The sequence below is a fragment of the Thamnophis sirtalis genome, unplaced genomic scaffold (genome assembly GCF_051295495.1).
Source record: "Thamnophis sirtalis isolate CommonGarterSnake01/CBP01778 unplaced genomic scaffold, rThaSir2_p1.2 scaffold_10, whole genome shotgun sequence".
NCBI classification, from domain to species: domain Eukaryota; kingdom Metazoa; phylum Chordata; class Lepidosauria; order Squamata; family Natricidae; genus Thamnophis; species Thamnophis sirtalis.
The window spans coordinates 13,385,888-13,404,152 of record NW_028261390.1 but is presented as its reverse complement, the minus strand read 5'-3'; positions in this window follow the sequence as shown (position 1 = coordinate 13,404,152).

Sequence of the window (18,265 nt, the reverse complement as noted above, 5' to 3'; positions counted from 1 at the left end):
GGAAAGGGAACATAGAACACAATACAAGTAGTTAAAATAGCCAAGAATCACACAACCACACAAGTCGAGCGGGGAGGGGAACTCGTCAACCCCAGGCCTGCCGGCACAGCCAGGTTTTGCCGGCTTTTTGGAAGGCCTGGAGAGAGGTGAGGGTCCGAATCTCTGCGGGGAGTTCGTTCCAAAGGGCCAGAGCTGCCACAGAGAAGGCCCTCCCCCGGGTAGTAGCCAGATGGCATTGGCTGGTAGACGGAACCCAGAGGAGGCCGACCCTGTGTGATCTAATGGGTCTTTGGGAGGTAATTGGCAGCAGGCGGTCTCTCAAGTACCCAGGTCCAATACCAAATCAAGGTTGACTCAGCCTTCCATCCTTCCGTAGTTGATAAAATGAGCACCCTGATTGTTGGGGGCTATAGGCTGACTCTGTAAACAGCTTAGAGAGGGCTGTAAAAGCACTGTGAAGTGGCATATATGTCTAAGTGCTATTGCTATTGTTATTTGCTATGCATGACTTCAACTCCCAGCCAGCATGCTGGGAAGTTGAAGTCCACACATCGCAAAGCTGAGAAACTAAGATTGAGAAACACTGCCCTAAATACTTTGGCCAAGGTAGTAAGGTTAGCCTGAAAGAGGCTTACCCTTGTGTTTCTCACAACATACACTTATAAAGGCTTTGCAAAGCCAAATGTGAGTTGCAGTCTTTTTTTTGCCTCCAATTTTCCTGCCTTTTCATCATCAGTCACCGTGTGTCAGAGTTGTGTTGAGATACTTAGATTGCCTAGTGCATGAATGCCTTTCTGTTTAATGAGGATGTCTCGGCTGACTTTTTATCCCAATCTGAAATGCTGTTGTGGATGGCCAATTAGCCAAGGTTGTCGAGGTCAACAACTCCTCTCGTGCCACAGCAGCAGGCCAGTTGTTGTGCAGCATGCCAAATACCAGCAAAATGCTTCAGCATCAAAGTAGTCCCAGCAGGATGAGAGTAATTTATGGGTGCTTGTTGAGGCTGCATTTATTATCAAAGTATGTAGAAACACTGGCCTTTACCGTTTACATCTTTGCGTTACACACTCACACAGAGATGCACAAGCGCACACACGTACACACCGAGGTCTGACAGATGGTATACAAAACCACTTTCTTAACTTGCATCAATATTCTCATGTTCTTTTCAGCTGCAATATGTGTTTTTTTTGGCAGAAAAAGCTTGTGCAATTACAGGAGCCGTTTGAAGGTTTATGCTTTTTTCCCCTACACAGCTACACTTTACAATTGGGAAACTTTGAATGCTCCTTCCCCTGTGGTAACGTTCGCCCTAAGGGAACCTGTTGCAGTTGTTCTTATGGTTTGTCTGAAGCCTGATTACCAGACTGCCTCATAAAAATGGGGGTAGTATTTCTCCGGAATAGAAATTGTGTTGGAAAATTACTCCGAGTAATTCCCAGTTCAGGTTTTTTCCCCCCATCAGAATGAGCACATTCATCATTTAGCTAGCAAACACACAGCCCCACACACACAAGCAGAGCTTGATGTTTATTTATTAAGCATTAGCAAACATAAAAACCCCGGCACAGTTAACTGGCAAAATGGGTGTAAAAGGCAGGAAAAATAACAGAGAGAGAGAAAGATGTGAACAATAACAAGGGTTCATATTGTATTATCTATATATCTTCCCAGAAACAATATTGTGAGTAATTAACATGGATAGCCTCAAAGGGTTCGGTTATTCCAGTTTTTATGTACATGGTAGTAGCAGAATAGCGATGAAATGAAGGGCCTTCTTTCTGTATTGTAAAGAAAACAATTTGGTAGAAGGCATGTTGTATATAACAAATAGAGGGTCTATGTGCTTTAGCATCCATATTCCACAGCAAAACACCTTCGGAAAAATGTATTGTGAAAAAAAATATGTTTTAAAAATCGAGTTTTAAAAATGAAGGCATTCAGAACCAGCACAGAAGGGAGTCCTGACTGAAAATGTAGACAATGACAGAGGCTCGGAAAAATCAAGCTCTCCTTGTTTAAATCATATCTTCTGGAGTGGGTGTGAGAATGCCTGGAAAAAGTGTGAATTACATGACAGGAGAAATGGCCTTCTCTGTCATGAGGCATACCTTCCGGAACAGCCTTCCTGCCTCCCAGAAATATGGATGGCCACAAACTATGTTAACTCTCAGGAATGCAGTGAAAACCTGCCATTTTCCCCAGCAAAGAGTCCAGGATGGAGCTCTCTCCCATATTTGGGCAGACAGAAAAGAAAAAAAAACACTTAATCACTCCCCTGACTCGGTTGATAAAGGGAAGAGAACTTGTGGCTTAGAGGTTAATACAACTGCCTAATATGTAAGCAGCCCAAGTTCGAATCTCAGAAAGGGCATGGCTAGCTGATGAGAGCTAAATAGCTTGAAATAGATCTATACTAGTCTCCCTTCATTTATTTGTCAGCAAAAATGTTACACACACACACACACACACACACACACCATTCCTTTGGTATATATGCTAAATGCCTAACAAAGCTGATGCAATCTTACGCTGAATTAACAGAGAGATAGAATCACGATCTTGTGAAGTGTTAGTACCACTTTATAATGTCTTGGATACCATGACATAAAAATAATGTTGAGACTCTAGAAAGAGCACAGAGAGGAGCAGCAGAGATGATTAAGATACCAGAGTCTAAAACATATAAAGAATGGTTGCAGGAATTGGGTACGTCTAGTTTAATGAAAAGAATGAGTAGGGGGTGACATGATATCAGGGTTCCAATATCTGCCACAAAGAAAAGAGATTCAGTCTATTCTCCAAAGCACCAGAAGGCAGGATAAGAAATAATGGATGGAAATTAATCAAGGAGAGAACCAACCTAAGATTAAATTTCCTGCCAGTGACAACAGTTAACCAGTGGAACGACTTGCCTCCAGAAGATATGGGCGCGCCAATGCTGGAGGTTTTAAGGAGAGATTGGACAACCATTTGTCTGAAATGGTACAGGCTTTTTTGCTTGAGCAGGGGGATGGACTAGAAGACCTCCAAGGTCCCTCCCAATTCTGTTATTCTGCTATAAGACCTTTCTCCTGTTGCTTTCATAGAGAATAAAAGATCCTAACAAGCATTGGAAGGGGGCAACATACTGTTTTTCAATTTTCCCTCCCGTCCTTTTTTCTTTAAAAAAATAGCTGTCTTTGTTATCCTTTTTTCTTGGAAATAATTATCACTTGATCGTTCATATTGCACCCTTCAAAAGAAGATGAAGTAAGAGAGCTGTAATGTCAAGAAGGAAAAAAATTCTAAGGCTCTCATTACTTTCCCCTTTTCTCCAACCTTGAATTCTGATCAGAATTTGTGTTCAACCCATCCTACCTCCTTCACCAATGAGCAAAGCCAAAGCAGAGTTATATTTGAATACAGTAATTGTAGTGTAGAAGAAAAAAAGACCAAATGTCAGCTCTCCAATTTCACAAACACATGTAACCTCCTCTTCTAGGCCTGAGGAAATTAAGAGTCTGTACACTGCTGAGTGTTTGACACCGCGCTGTATCTCTGTTGCAAAATAAAATAAAATAAAATAAATCGTCTTCCCCAAGTTAGTCACGGGGAACGTCTTCACGGTCCTATAGATTTATCTGTCATTTGCATTCAATCATCCATGCAATTGCCATCTAATTTACTAAATGCATGATACTGAAGCCACTTTCCAGCCTAATCAGCAGTCAATGATATCGATGAGCCATTGTGTATGGATTGCGTTACTACACAAACAGAGAGTGGTAAGCTGCGAGAATGTGAAATGGTTGCATTTAAAATGCAGGTAGAACGATCCAGATGAAAAGATTTGTAAAGGTGAAACTGAAACCTGGTGGGTAATGTAGGATCTCCCTTATCGTAGTTCAAATCAGAGGTGGGTTCCTACCAGTTCGCACCTATTCAGTAAAACCGGTTCGTCAAATCGACCAAACCGATTAGAAGAGGTTCCACCAGTGGACCCGGAAAGCAGGCCACACCTACAGAAGAGGTCCCAAAAATTTTTGAAACCCACCACTGGTCCTTGAATATGATTATTCTACACTATCATGCTCATATTTATAAAACTCAGTGCTTCTGTGAAAGGTAAGGATGACTACTGCGTTTGTGGTGCAATCAGAACATTGCGTGTGTTGAAGTTGTTAAACGCTAACCAAAGATGCCTTTTAAAAAACAAGTTTACATATATTCTTATGCTTGCCAGTGCTGTGTGTGAGGTAATTTAAGGTGGTTCTGACAAGTGTCGTCGGCATCTTCATATCTGGTCACATGGGCGGCAAGTCACTCCCATCCGGTCACATGGGCAGCAAGCCACTCCCACAAAGGAGGCCACACCCACAGAGTAGGTTCGAACAATTTTTGAAACCCACCACTGGGACAAATGGAATGGTTTCATAGGCATTGTACTAAGTCTGAATAAAGCATAGGTTATTGCAAGGGTCCCCAATCTCCGGTCCATGCAGTGGTACTGTCTGTGGCCCTGGCACGCCCCCATCGGAGCCTGAATCTGTGGAGGAGTATGAGCACCCTTTGTTCATTTCACAACTCTCTTCATCCATGTTGCAGTGTTTTACCATTGACAATATTCTTCTCAATTAAAATTTGTTGTTGCTGTTAGTTGCAAAGTCATGTCAGACCCATCGCGACCCTATGGACAATGTTCCTTCAAGCCTTCCTATTCTCTACCATCTTATGGAGTCCATTTAAGCTCACACCAGTGGTGGGTTTCTACCGGTTCGGACCGGTTCAACCGAATCAGTAGTGGTTTGGCGCTCTGGGTCGCTGGAATTGGAAACGACTCAGGCCTGCCATGCACCCGAACTGGTTCTCTGGGCAGCGCTGTAGGGGCCACCATCTTGTTTTTTGCTTCTGCGCATGCACAGAACAATTTTTATTGCATCATGCATGCGCGCACACCACACACCCACGAGTGAACTGGCAGTAGTACCTGCCGGAACCCACCCCTGGTTCCCGCCTACTGCTTCAGTGACTCCATCCAGCCACCTCGTTCTCTGTCGTCCCCTTCTTCTTTTGCCCTCAATCTTTCCCAGCATGAGGCTCTTCTCCATTGAGTCCTTCCTTCTCATTGGGTGGCCTCATAATTGGAGTTCCACCTTCAGGATCTGGCCTTCTAAAGAGCAGTCAGGGTTGATCTCCTCTAGGACTGACCAGTTGGATCATCTTGCAGACCAAGGGACTCACAGGAATCTTCTCCAGCACCATAGTTCAATTCTTTGGCGCTCAGCCTTCCTTATGGTCCAACTTTCACAGCCATACATTGCAACTGGAAAAACCATATCAACCAATTAAAATAGGTGCCCTTTTTTCTAGAAACCTATCAGGATGGCTATGAGCACAAGAGAATTTCCTTTGGTGAAAGGATAACCTTTTTTTGGCATATTTATATAGTAGAACCTCAGAAAGCTATCTTAGATGACATCGGGCCATTGACCTCTCCTTCAGCATTGACTGCCAATGACTATCCAGTGTTGTGGACAGATATTTTTTTAGTCTTCCCCAAGATGCTGGAACGTGATCCCTGATCTCCAACCCTTTCCCTCAGCATACAAATAATCCCTAAATTAAAAATAAGTGACTTTTGCATAAATCTTTCCAGAGAATATGACAGATGGATTTTTATAATTCTGCCAAAGTAAATTTTGTAGATGCTTTGTCAGTGACTGCTCCAGAATGATAAATTTCCTTCTTCTTCCCAGAACATGCAATTAACTTAGATATTTTAGAAAGCACCGGGGCTTGCCTTGTGTTTTACATAGATCACATTTAAATAAATTCAATTTAGTATAGAGCTAATAAGGTAAATATACGAATTAAATATTTTTAAAGCCCTGTTTTGCTCTCTGGAAATCAAATTTTGGCAATCCTTATTCCCAGTGAGGGATGTTGTACATGTCCAGGAGACATCAGAATGGTTCATCAGTGTCTTGGGTTTAATATATGGTGTGATGTGCTAGAATTGTAAGTGGCTCTTTGCTGTTCATTGGAATGATGAATTGCCTATAGACATTCCACGCAGTGTACTTATTTAGTAACCTTGAAGTCATGTTCCACATTCATCATTTAAGGGCATGTAAACTAGGTTTCTGCAGCAGGCTGCCTTTCATATTTGTCATTCTTTCAACTGGCATTCATGTTTCGCCCTTTTGGATGGATCCAATTTGTTTTATGTTTTTCATATTTATGGTGAATTACTATTAGCAAAACGTTAGTTGCTGTCTAACTTTCACCTCCGGTGCATATCTAGGAAACATGAACAAGTGAAATGTCTCAAGAATTCATTGAGAAGAATTCAGAAATTAGGTGTGTGCACATGAAGCAGAAAACAGTTACATTTATTTTAGGGTGAGATTTGAGGTGCAGTAACTGAAGAATCATACCAGAGGTGGTTTTCAGCCAGTTCTGACAGGCTCTGGAGAACCGGTAGCGGAAATTTTGAGTAGTTTGGAGAACTGGCAAATAGGCTGGCCACGCCCCCACTGCCGCCCTGCCTCCCAGCTGATCTTCTTTTGTTGCCCTGAACAGGAGAACGGAGCTGGAAAGCAGGTTAGTGGGGTGGGGAGGGAATGGGGATTTTGTGGTATCCTTCCCCTGCCATGCCCACAAGGCCATGCCCACAGAACCTGGTAGTAAAAATTTTTGAATCCCACCACTGTATCCTACCTTTATTAAATATGATGCGAAAATAGTTTTAGTATAATAAATGAAGTCAGAGGGCTTTTTTTTACAAAAACATAGTTCTAAATAGAGCCAGGCATCAGAATTAGGTGTCCAAAGAATTTCCTTTAACAGCCAGTACCAGCATGCATGAAATTTGAGAGAACAATCCAGCTGAAGGAAAGTGCTGATATGCAAAATCTTGTCTGTGTGCCATTTTCTGAAAATTTATCACACCCTTTTAAGTATGATATTCATCTATGGGGGAAGCTGTGAAACTAATGCTGTAAAACTAATGTAATGCTTGTGCTTGGATAGAATCTACATGTATTACTTGGTTCAATTTCTGATGCAGGGGCTCTTAAGGTTTCTTAATTCTCACCCATTCTTCTTCTAAAGAATCTGAGTCCCACAATTGTAAGAACTAAAAATCCATTTTTTTCCCCAAAGAACATTTTTCTTCAGCCTGGAAGATTTGTTAATATTTCGATTCTCGGTCTCTTTTCCTAGAATTTTTTTACTTGGGATTCTCAGACTCAACTTTACTATACAATAACTCCTTTGGAATGAAGGTAACTCTAGGAAATAGCAATAGATTTATATACTAGCACTTAACCATGTTTTCCCGAAAATAAGACCCTGTCTTATATTTTTGCCACCAATAAAGGCATTAGGTCTTATTTTCAGGGGCAGAGGGGGGATGCCATTTACTGACTAATTTTTACCTGTGCATCCTGGAGTGGGCGGGGTCTTAATTAGAGCTTATTTGGGGGGGAGCTTATATTGGGTGCATATGTAAAAATAAAGCTAGGACTTAATTTCTGAGTAGGATGTATTTTCAGGGAAAACACGATATTAGCACTTAGATTTATATACAACTTCATAATGCTTTGCCACACTTTCTTAGCTATTTACAGAGTCGGCATATTGCCCCCAACAACCTGGGTCCTCATTTTACCGACCTCAGAAAGATAGAAGACTGAGTCAACCTTGAGCCCATCAGGATCAAACTCCTGGCAGTAGGGAGAGCCAGCCTGCAATACTGGATTCTAACTACTGCATCATCCTGGCTCCTTACAACAAGGCAGCTTGCAATCAAGTAAAAGCCACAGGATAAGACCAAAATAAATATATTTTTAATATTAAAGGTAAAGGTAAAAGTTCTGCTTGCACATATGTGCTAGTCATTCCCGATTCTAGCGGGTGGTGATCATCTCCGTTTCAAAGCCAAAGAGCCAGAGCTGTCTGAAGACATCTCATGTGGCCAACATGATTAAACGGCAAAGGCACATGGAACGCTGTTACCTTCCCACCAAAGGTGGTTCCTATTTTTCTACTTGCATTTTTAGATGCTTTCGAACTGCTAGGTTGGCAGAAGCTGGGACAAGTAACGGGAGCTCACTCAATTATGGAGCATATTCGAACAGCCAAACTGCCGAACTTTCTCATCGATAAGACTCTGAGTTTGGTTCTCATGTTGGGTTCTCATGTTCCCATTATTAACATTAAAAATGACTTAAAATTAACAAAAATGGGTGCAAGATGTACACAGGAAGGAGACAGAACCGTATCTCATTAACCATCTCCAATATGATACCCCTCCATCAGGGTCCCAATTCAATTAGCAGAATCAGGTTTTCAGATCTTTTCGGAAGGTCAAAAGGATGAGTGCATATCTCACTTATGGGGGCACACTATTGCAGCAGGCGGGAGCCACAGCAGAAAAGGCCCTTCTTCTTGACCCAACCACTGGAATTATTTGACCAATGGGGTCCCCAACATGCCCCTGCTACCAGCATGAGTGAGGCAGGTCAATCCCCTTGAGATGAGATGGTTCCTCAGGTAACCTGGATCCATTGCATATGTTTATAGGCATTTGATTGTTACAGTATATTTATTATCTACTGTAAATTTTATAGACTGTAAACACCAGGACATTATAGTGATCTGAGAATGATTATTCTAATAATTCTAATTCAATCTATAGAGCCACACAGGGGGAAGGTCTGACTTGGCATTTATAGAGGAGGCTGGAAATCATACCTTTCCGAAACTCCGAAAAGGAACTGCTAATCCCTCTAAATACCAAATTAAGAGGATCAATTAACTTTGCATGAGATTTTTCCTATATTTGTGACAATACTACCTGGGGTTATAAATGGAATAAAAGGAATTTGTCTTTGGTGCATATGCTCTCAGTGTACATAAAGAAAAATAAAACACATTCATCAAGAATGATAAATACAACACTTAGTGATAGCCATAGGTTGCTTATAAGCAATCAAATTATACTAGGAAACAAATATAAATTTTAAAGATACAAGCAGCATAGGTAATAGGAAAGAGATAGGTACTAGGAAGGAAGAGTAGAATAATAGTACCGGTAATACAGTCTTAGTAGATAACTTGACAGTTTTGTGGAGAAGTTGTTTAGCAGAATGATGGCATTTGGGGAAAAATGTTCTTGTGTCTAGTTGTTCTGGTGTCCAGTGATATAGTAGTGATGGCAAACCTTTTAGACACCAAGTGCCCAAGCTGCATGCACATGCATGCCCAAAATGAAAGGTTCATGTGCATGTGAATGTGAACATGCATGAACATGTGTGGATATGCGCCAGTGGTGGGTTTGAATTTTTTTTAGAACCTCTTCTGTAGGTGTGGCCTGCTTTGTGGGAGTGGCTTGCCAGCCATGTGACTTGGTGGGCCAACTTGTAAAATGTGGTGAAACTCACTTAACAATGCTCTTGCTTAGCAACCAAAATGTTGGCTCAGGAACTCTGGCATTTGAAGCACACAAGTCTTAAAGCTGTCAAGTTACAAGACCCTTGAATCCCTAACCCTTTAGGAAAAAAAACCCCAGGGATGTTTAAACTTGACAGTTTTAAGACTTGTGGACTTCAACTCCCAGAATTCCTCCTCTCGCTCTTCATCTTGATGATGTGCGGACGGGCGGGGGGAAGGAGCTGGAACCGGTTCTAAATGGCACTGTAGATTTGTGGAACCTCTTCTATAGAAGAGGTTAGAACTGGCAGGAACCCACCCTGATATGCGCGCATGCACAGCAGAAACTGAAGACCAGCTGGCTGGTGGGAGGCGGGGCATCCTAGTGCAGTAAGATCTTTTTCTTTTGTGAGTTTCTGTTTCGTCGTTTGCAGGGAAACAGAAGCTCATGAAAGAAACACCATGGAGATCTGACCTGGGGCGATGGCACACGTGCCAACAGAGAGGGGTCTGTGTGCCACTTCTGGCACGCATGCCATAGGTTTGCCATCGTGGCTATATAACCTTACTTCTGGGCTCCAGTTTAAAGAGCTACATAGATTCCCAAATGACTCATTTTCAGTTGAGCATCTTCTAAATGGCGGAGAATGAAAGGTTAATTATAAACAATATATAACAGCCCCTTGGAAGGAAACTGGTTGGGTTTTTTTTTTTTTTTGCAAATTACCAGAATTTCTGCTGCATTGCCTTTGAAACTCAACCCAAGAACTGATGGCAAGTATGCATTTGCATTGGATTGTTTTTCTAATCTGTGAGACAGGGAAGGAAAAGAAAATCACATCTAAACAATGCCTACCAGTCTCTGCTTTTTTGCGAGCTGTCAGGCAAATATTCTTAAGTACAAATGGGGAACAAATGGAGAATTATCCGCTGAGAATTACTAGAAAGTTTGTTTCTTTCTCTTTGCAAAAAAATGTGAGGAATTTTCTTTTTAGCCTTGGAATCAAGAATCAACTTGAAAAGGCGTGTGGGTCATTGCTAGGAGAGAAAGCAAAGGAAAAATAAATATTTGGTCCTGGTGACTGACTCTGATTGGATCTTGCAGAAAAGAAAGGATTGATTGATTGATGATTGATTGGTTAATTGATACATGCTGATGCTATTGACAAACCTAGGAGAAGAATGAGTGAACACATTGACAGAATATCATGAGTCGTAAACCAACAAATATGTACACAGAACTGCATGTTACAATTGCAATACATCAGGAAATAATGAAGACAATCCCAAAGAATTCTAGATTGGTCTTTAAATTACTTTGGTCAATATTTATCAATTTATTTACTTATTAAATTTATATGCAGCCTATCTCAATTTGAGAGTGAATGATAAGTGGAGGAATTGGTAGTCAACAGTGATTAAGGCCAGTAGTGTCACTTGTCAGGTGTCTTTATATGCTTGTTTTCCCATCATGGAAATTTAAGAACTTTAAAAAAAAATCAGCATTATTTGCTGTATATTCGCTGCTGACCTTGCGTTTTCCCATAAAGTTTCCCTTACAAGAAGGGACCTTTTTCCCTCAAAAAAGAGGCTGAAAATCTGGGTGCGTCTTATACATTGAATACAGCATTTTTTGCCTACCAAAGCCCCACTTCCTTCACCAAAATGGCCTTGCAGATCCTGTAGGAGGCTTTCCGAGTGCTCCTGGGGGCTGGGGAGGGCAGAAATGAGCGAAAAACAGGCTGTTTTTGCTCAATTTCCTCCCCCCCACAGCCCCCAGAAGTACTCTACAAGCCTCCTAAAGGCTATGCAGGCAATTGGTTTGACAAAAAAATGTGCCTGTTTTTGTGAAAAACAGGCCTTTTTTTTGCTCATTTTTGGCCTCCCCCCCCCCCCAGGAGCACCCTACAAGCCTCCTAAAGGCTATTCATGCCTTTAAAAAAAAAGAAATCGGGCCCATTTTTGGGAGGTCTGCAGAATGCAAAAACTTTTTTAAAAAATTTGCCTCTTCAAAACATTGGTGCGTCTTGTACTCCGAAAAATACAGTATGTCTAGTCTAATGGGAAGAGGTTCTAGCGGTGACATGATAACAGTGTTCCGATATTTGAAGGGCTGTCCTACAAAAAAATCTATATGTGGGTCAAGAAGCAACAGTGAGAACTGGACATGGAACAGTGGTGGGTTCCGGATCCTGTTGCAACCGATACGGTGCAACGGGGCCCACCGTCCACTGCATGAACGTGCACAGCACGCGTGCACACATGCGCACATGTGACTAGCACATACATGCATCCTTAACTACTGTGACGCTCCTTATGCCTCCGTGACACTCCAGCTGCTTGTGCAGGCACCGTACACTCCTTGCATGTGGGCAAAACCGCCAAAGAGCTCAAATACAGGTAAGGATGGCGGGCAGGTGGGGCCCCCTCTGGAGCACTGTACCGGAACAGTACCCGGTGCTTCTGACAGGCACCAGTATGCCCATATCAGGGCATACCGCCTGCAACTCACCTCTGACATGGAACCACTGATTGGTTCAAAATTGGGAAAGGAGTCCAGCAAGGCTGTACACTGATGCCCTGCCTATTTAACTTACATATATGCAGAGCACATCATGAGAAAGGCTGGGCTAGATGTATCAAAAGTTGGAATTAAGATTGCCGGGAGAAATATCAACAACCTCAGATATGCAGATGATACCACTCTGATGGCAGAAAGTGAAGAGGAACTAAAGAGCTTCTTGATGCGGGTGAAGAAGGAGAATGCAAAAGTTGGCTTGAAACTCAACATTAAGAAAACTAAGATCATGGGATCCGTCCGCCTCAATTCCTGGCAAATAGATGGGGAAGAAATGGAGGTAGTGACAGATTTTATTTTCCTGGGTTACAAGATCACCACAGTTGGGGACTGCAGTCAAGAATTTAAAAGACGCTTGCTCCTGGGGAGGAAAGCTATGGCAAATCTAGACAGCATACTAAAAAGCAGGGACATCACCCTGCCAATAAAAGTGTGTATAGTCAAGACTATGGTTTTCCCAGTTGCAATGTATGGTTGTGAAGGTTGATGAGCCGAGGTGGTGCAGTGGTTAGAGTGCAATATTTCAGGCCACTTCAGCTGACTGCTATCTGCAGTTCGGCGGTTCCAATCTCACGGGCTGAAGGTTGACTCAGCCTTCCATCCTTCTGAGGTGGGTGAAATGAGGACCCAGACTGTGGGGGTGATATGCTGACTCTGTAAACCGCTTAGAGAGGGCTGAAAGCCCTATGAAGCGGTATATAAGTCTAACTGCTATTGCTATTGCTATAAGGTTGGACCATAAGAAAGGCTGAGCACCAAAGAATGGAGGCCTTTGAACTCTGGTGCTGGAGAAGACTCTTGCAAGTCCCCTGGACTGCAAGGTGATCAAACCGGTCAGTCCTAGAGGAGATCAACCCTGGCTGCTGTTTAGAAGGCCAGATCCTGAAGAGGAAACTCAAATACTTTGGCCACCTAATGAGAAGGACGGACTCCCTGGAGAAGAGCCTCATGCTGGGAAAGATTGAGGGCAAAAGGAGAAAGGGACGACAGAGAACGAGGTGGCTGGATGGAGTCATGAAAGCAAGTAGGCATAAGCTTAAATGGACTCCAGAGGATGGTAGGAAGGCCTGGAGGAGCATTGTCCATGGGGTCTCAATGGGTTTGCAACTAGCAACAACTTACAAAGATGAGCGGGTAAAACTATTTTCCAAAGCACCAGAAAGGCAAGACAAGAAACAATAGTTGGAAACTAACCAAGGAGAGAAGCAATTCTAGAATTAAGAAGAAATTTCCTAATGGTGAGAACAATCAACCAATGGAATCGTTTGCCTAAAATGCAAGCAATTTCACTCAGCTTTGTTGAAATGCCACAGACCCCATATTGTCTGTTAGCACCACAATCCAACATGCTGTTGACCAGTGTTGCTGGCTCCAAAACATGCCTCCCAATTCAAATAGATAGACCCGAGCAGCCATAACCGGTTTGTGTTTTACACACATTACCATCATGTGCATTAATCTCCATGCTGGAGGAAGTAACGATGTGAGGCAGCCTTTCATTTTCTATTACTGTTGATCTTCTAAGCCCACCATCCTTTTCAAAGACATCACTTTCTAATGAATACATTCTCCATTCAACATGATGAATGGTTTCAATTAAAAACAATCTTTGAGAAAATGTTGCCGTTGTACAGCAAACGAACACACAGCGTTATTCATTTATTCTCGCAGGCCATTCGAACTAATATGTCAGTTTCGTAAATTAAATGTTTGTGTGAAGAGGGGACTGGGGGGCTGGGGAAGAGATAAGACGGATGCCTTAAATCCTGAGAGCCACAAAGCCTTAAAAAATGCTGGTGTGATGCTCTTTTGACTAACAATTAGACTGAACTCAGGAACTCTGAGGAGCAAAGGAAAATTAAATGCTGTCGCATTCCTGAGGAAAAAAAGAATTGCATTGATGTTTAAAGAAGAAGCCATCTACCTGAGCTTAAAGCTTTAGAATTGTTCGAGGTGTAATTTATAAAAGACAGAGAGGCTCATAAATGCGTTGATGTCAAGAGAGCTGAGTAATCCCTGAGTAAAAGGGAAGCTTACTAGTTCTTTCTTCTCTCTTCCCCTGAAAACCGCGCCCCCTCCTTCCTTCCCTCCCTCCATCTCCACAAGTAAACCTCTGAAGCATCAGAGAAGGTGGTGGTTGCAGGCAGAAGCTTTTTAATGGGAAATTTCACTCCTTTGTTCCTTATCTCAGTGTGTTTTCCTGTTGAAGATTAGCTGCTACCCGACTGCTCACATAGGCAGAGCTGTCCCTGGCTTGGTAACCAAAACCTTAATGCACATTTCTGAGAAGGTTTGCCAAGGCAATTGGATCACAGAAAATGTGTCCAATCCATCTTTTCCCCCAAATTAAGTTGGGTTTGTTTTTTTTAACCAGTTAAAACCTGGGCTGAGGTTTTAACTAACTGGAAGCTGAGTTAGTATGATGGCGATGTTCTTACAAGACAGTGAATCACAAATAAACCAAGCATATTTTACTTTCTTTTCAATTTCAATTTAATTTTCAATTTAATAAAATTTGTATGCCGCCCACTCCCTTGGGACTCTGGGCGGCTTACAGACAGATAAAAAAGCATTTAAGAATTTAAAAGTAAAAATACAATTGTTAAAATTACACACCATCCATTCAGTCTAAGTGGGGCTGGACATTGATCAACAGCCCCAGGCATGCCGGAACAGCCAGGTCTTAGTGGCTTTACGGAAGGCCGGGAGAGTGGTAAGGGTCCGGATCTGTACAGGTAGATCGTTCCACAGGGCCAGCGCAGCTACAGAGAAGGCCCTCCCCCGGGGGGCCGCCAGCCGGCATTCTCCGGTCGACGGCACCCAGAGGAGGCCCAACCTGTGAGATCTTGTTGGTCGTTGGGAGGTATGTGGCAGGAGGCAGTCTCTCAGGTAGCCAGGTCCTAAACCATGTGGGGCTTTAAAAGTAACGACTAGCACCTTGAAGCGCATTCGGAGACCAATAGGGAGTCAGTGCAGCTCGCGGAGGATGGGTGTAACATGGGTATATCTAGGTACACCCAGTATCGCTCGCGCGGCTGCATTCTGGACCAACTGCAGTCTTCGAACACTCTTCTTGCAAATTAAACTAATTTTGCGAAGCTTCTTCTCCAGTAACATTGCACTGCTAACGAGGGCATACAAAACCTTTGCCAGACCGATTCTTGAATACAGCTCATCTGCCTGAAATCCAAACTGTATAACCGACATTAATACAATTGAGCGAGTCCAGAGGTATTTCAAGAGAAGAGAATTCCACTCCTCTGCTCGCAATAGAATACCTTATGCCACTAGGCTTGAAATTTTGGACAACCTAGAACTAGGCCCCCTACAATCTGACCTAAGCTTAGTACACAAAATTGTCTGCTACAACATCCTACCTGCCAATGACTATTTCAGTTTCAACCGCAATAATACACGGGCAAACAATAGATACAAACTCAAAGTAAACCACTCCAAACTAGATTGCAAAAAATATGACTTCAGCAACAGCGTGGTCAATGCCTGGAATGCACTATCCGACTCTGATGTTGCATCCTCAATCCCTCAAAGCTTTAACCCCTAAACTGTCTACTGTGGACCTCATCCCATTGCTAAGAGATCTGTAAGGGGGCGTGCATAAGTGCCCCAGTGTGCCTATTGTACCGTCCCTGTCCTACTGTCCCCATTTATTTGTGCTCATTTCTTAGGTATATATATATACCTGCTTATATTTATATGTTTATATTTTATATTCATACTTATGCTTGTTTTCTCATACATGCTTGACAAACCAAAATAAATGAATAAATAAAATAAAAATAAGCAGGAAAAATAAAACTCGGGGCATTGAGAAAAAAAGGAGACTTATCACAAGAAAACATGCCAGGTGAATATTTTTGCCATCTCTATTTTACTCCAAAGGAAATTTTTACAAAGTTCCTCCATAAAAGGAAAGATTGCTAAAGTCACATCGGTACATCAAAAGATTCAAGCTTTCTTAGATCTCAACAAACACAATAGGTTTTTTTAACATACTGCAGTTGTTAACTGATAAATTATTTGTAAGCTGTCTCCCATATAACCTACATCTGCGTGGCCCTGCCTCATCCCAATTTAAACCCTACATCAGTTTAGCCCCTTCATGCATCTGATGGAATATCTCTGGCTCGTGAAAGCTTATGGCTTTTAATTAAAAGTGTTAGTCTGAAAAAGTGTTATCAGATTCCTGATTTATGTATGAATGATGGATGAAGGAAACCACTGTGAAAGGAGGGGTCAGAGTCAACGAAATTGGCCCAGCTGCAAGTGGAGAAAATCATCAGCCTGATCACTGGAAAATGCAATCCACCAATGCAATAGCAATCAAAGAAAAAAATTATTCCAGATAAACAAAATAAAAACTGAACTCTTCAGAGGATTTTTCACACACATACTGGGTTTTCAGTAGCTGAGTGGACACATTGTAGAATAGTTGCTTAACTGTGAATATTTCAATAAGTGTCAAATGTCTGCTTCATATTACCATGAATAGAATAGAGTAGAATAGAATAGAATAGAATAGAATAGACTGCAGAGGTTCCCAAACTTAGCAACTTTAAGACTTGTGGACTTCAACTCCCAGAATTCTCCAGCCAGCTCTGGGAGTTGAAGTCCACAAGTCTTAAAGTTGCTAAGTTTGAGAACCTCTGGAATAGAATAGCAGAGCAGAGCAAAACGGAACAGAATAGAATAGAACTGGAAGGAACCTTGGAGGTCTTCTAATCCAGCCCTCTGCTAAAGCAGGAGAATCTATACTAATTCAGATAAGTGACTGTCCAGTCTCTTCTTTAAAACCTCCAGTGATGGAGCACCCACGATTTCTGAAGGCAAGCTATTCCATTGATGAATTGTCCTCACTGTTAGGAAGTTTCCCCTTAGTTCCAGATTGTTTCTCTCTTTGATTAGTTTCCAACCATTGTTTCTTGTCCTGCCCTCCTTTGCTTTGGAGAATAATTTGACCCCCTCTTCTTTGTGGCAGCCTCTCAAATGCTGGAATACTGCTATCATGTCACCCCTAATTCTCATTTTCTTTAGACTAGCCAAACCCAAAACCTGCAGCCGTTCTTCATATGGTTTAGTCTCCAGGCCTTTGATCATCTTAGCTGGTTTGCAAATCTTGGTTTGGAAACCCTAATGGTTTAATTTGCAAAGAATGCTAAGCGAAAACCAAACACACCACACCCCAATTACTGAGAATTCAGCCACTCTGCTGGAAATACATAATAAGTCTATACTTTTGTGGCTTGCATTGAACTTAACTCCACTACTGCACATGAAGTAAAATCCACATAGGGACGTACAGGGTTAAAAGCTTATACATTCACATTTGAGCCTGAAATCCGCCCCTCCTCCCCCCGTCCCCCCAAGTGACTCCTTCAGCATTCTGGATTTGTTCCACACACTACTCTCAACTCCACAAAATTGATCCAGCCTCTAATATTCTTTCATAAGATTATCATATGGTGAATGTCAACATTGGATATTAAATGTCATCTACAGAGTAGCAAATGCAGGCTGTCAAATGTTGTAAAATGGACAATGTCAAATATTGGAAGCCAAATGTCAAATATCAAATATTGAAATTTCAAGTGTTTGGCACCAGCTGCACTAGCATATACTATAATAACAAAGTAAAAAAAAAAACCAACCTTGGAGCTGGTAGTGGGTTTAATATTGTCAAAAGTGCCTGGACAGTTCATATGCATCGAAAGTGCTCACAGATACTTTGAAAGTGCTTCGGCACAGAGAAATCTCAAATATGTTGCATCATGTTTATGTGAAGTATAACAGCCATCAGAATATTCTGGCCCTCAAATCAATATTAGAGTTTGCTTATAAAGCTAAACCATGATTTGCTTAATCACGATTTATTAATGAAACCAGAACAAGTTAGATACAGATAGACATGCTAAGCAGCGGCGCAATTCAGCCAGTTCTATCTGGTTCGGGCGAATCGGGAGCAGTGGCAATGGGAGGCTCCACCCACCCACCCAGGCGTCATCCCATCCCATTTTTGACACTCTGCACATGCGTGGAAGGTCTTGAGCATGTGCGGCAGTGGCGTGTGTGAGCAAAGTGAGCCCGTGTTCACATTTGCAAACCGGGAGCGAAGGTAAGTTGATTTCACCCCTGATGCCAAGCCATAAAACATGGTTTGCAAATCGTAGTGGCTTTGCTTTGTTCACACAATCCGTTAAGTCCAAAGCAAACAAAACAAAACAAAACACCACACTTAGTCTTTGTGCGATATGT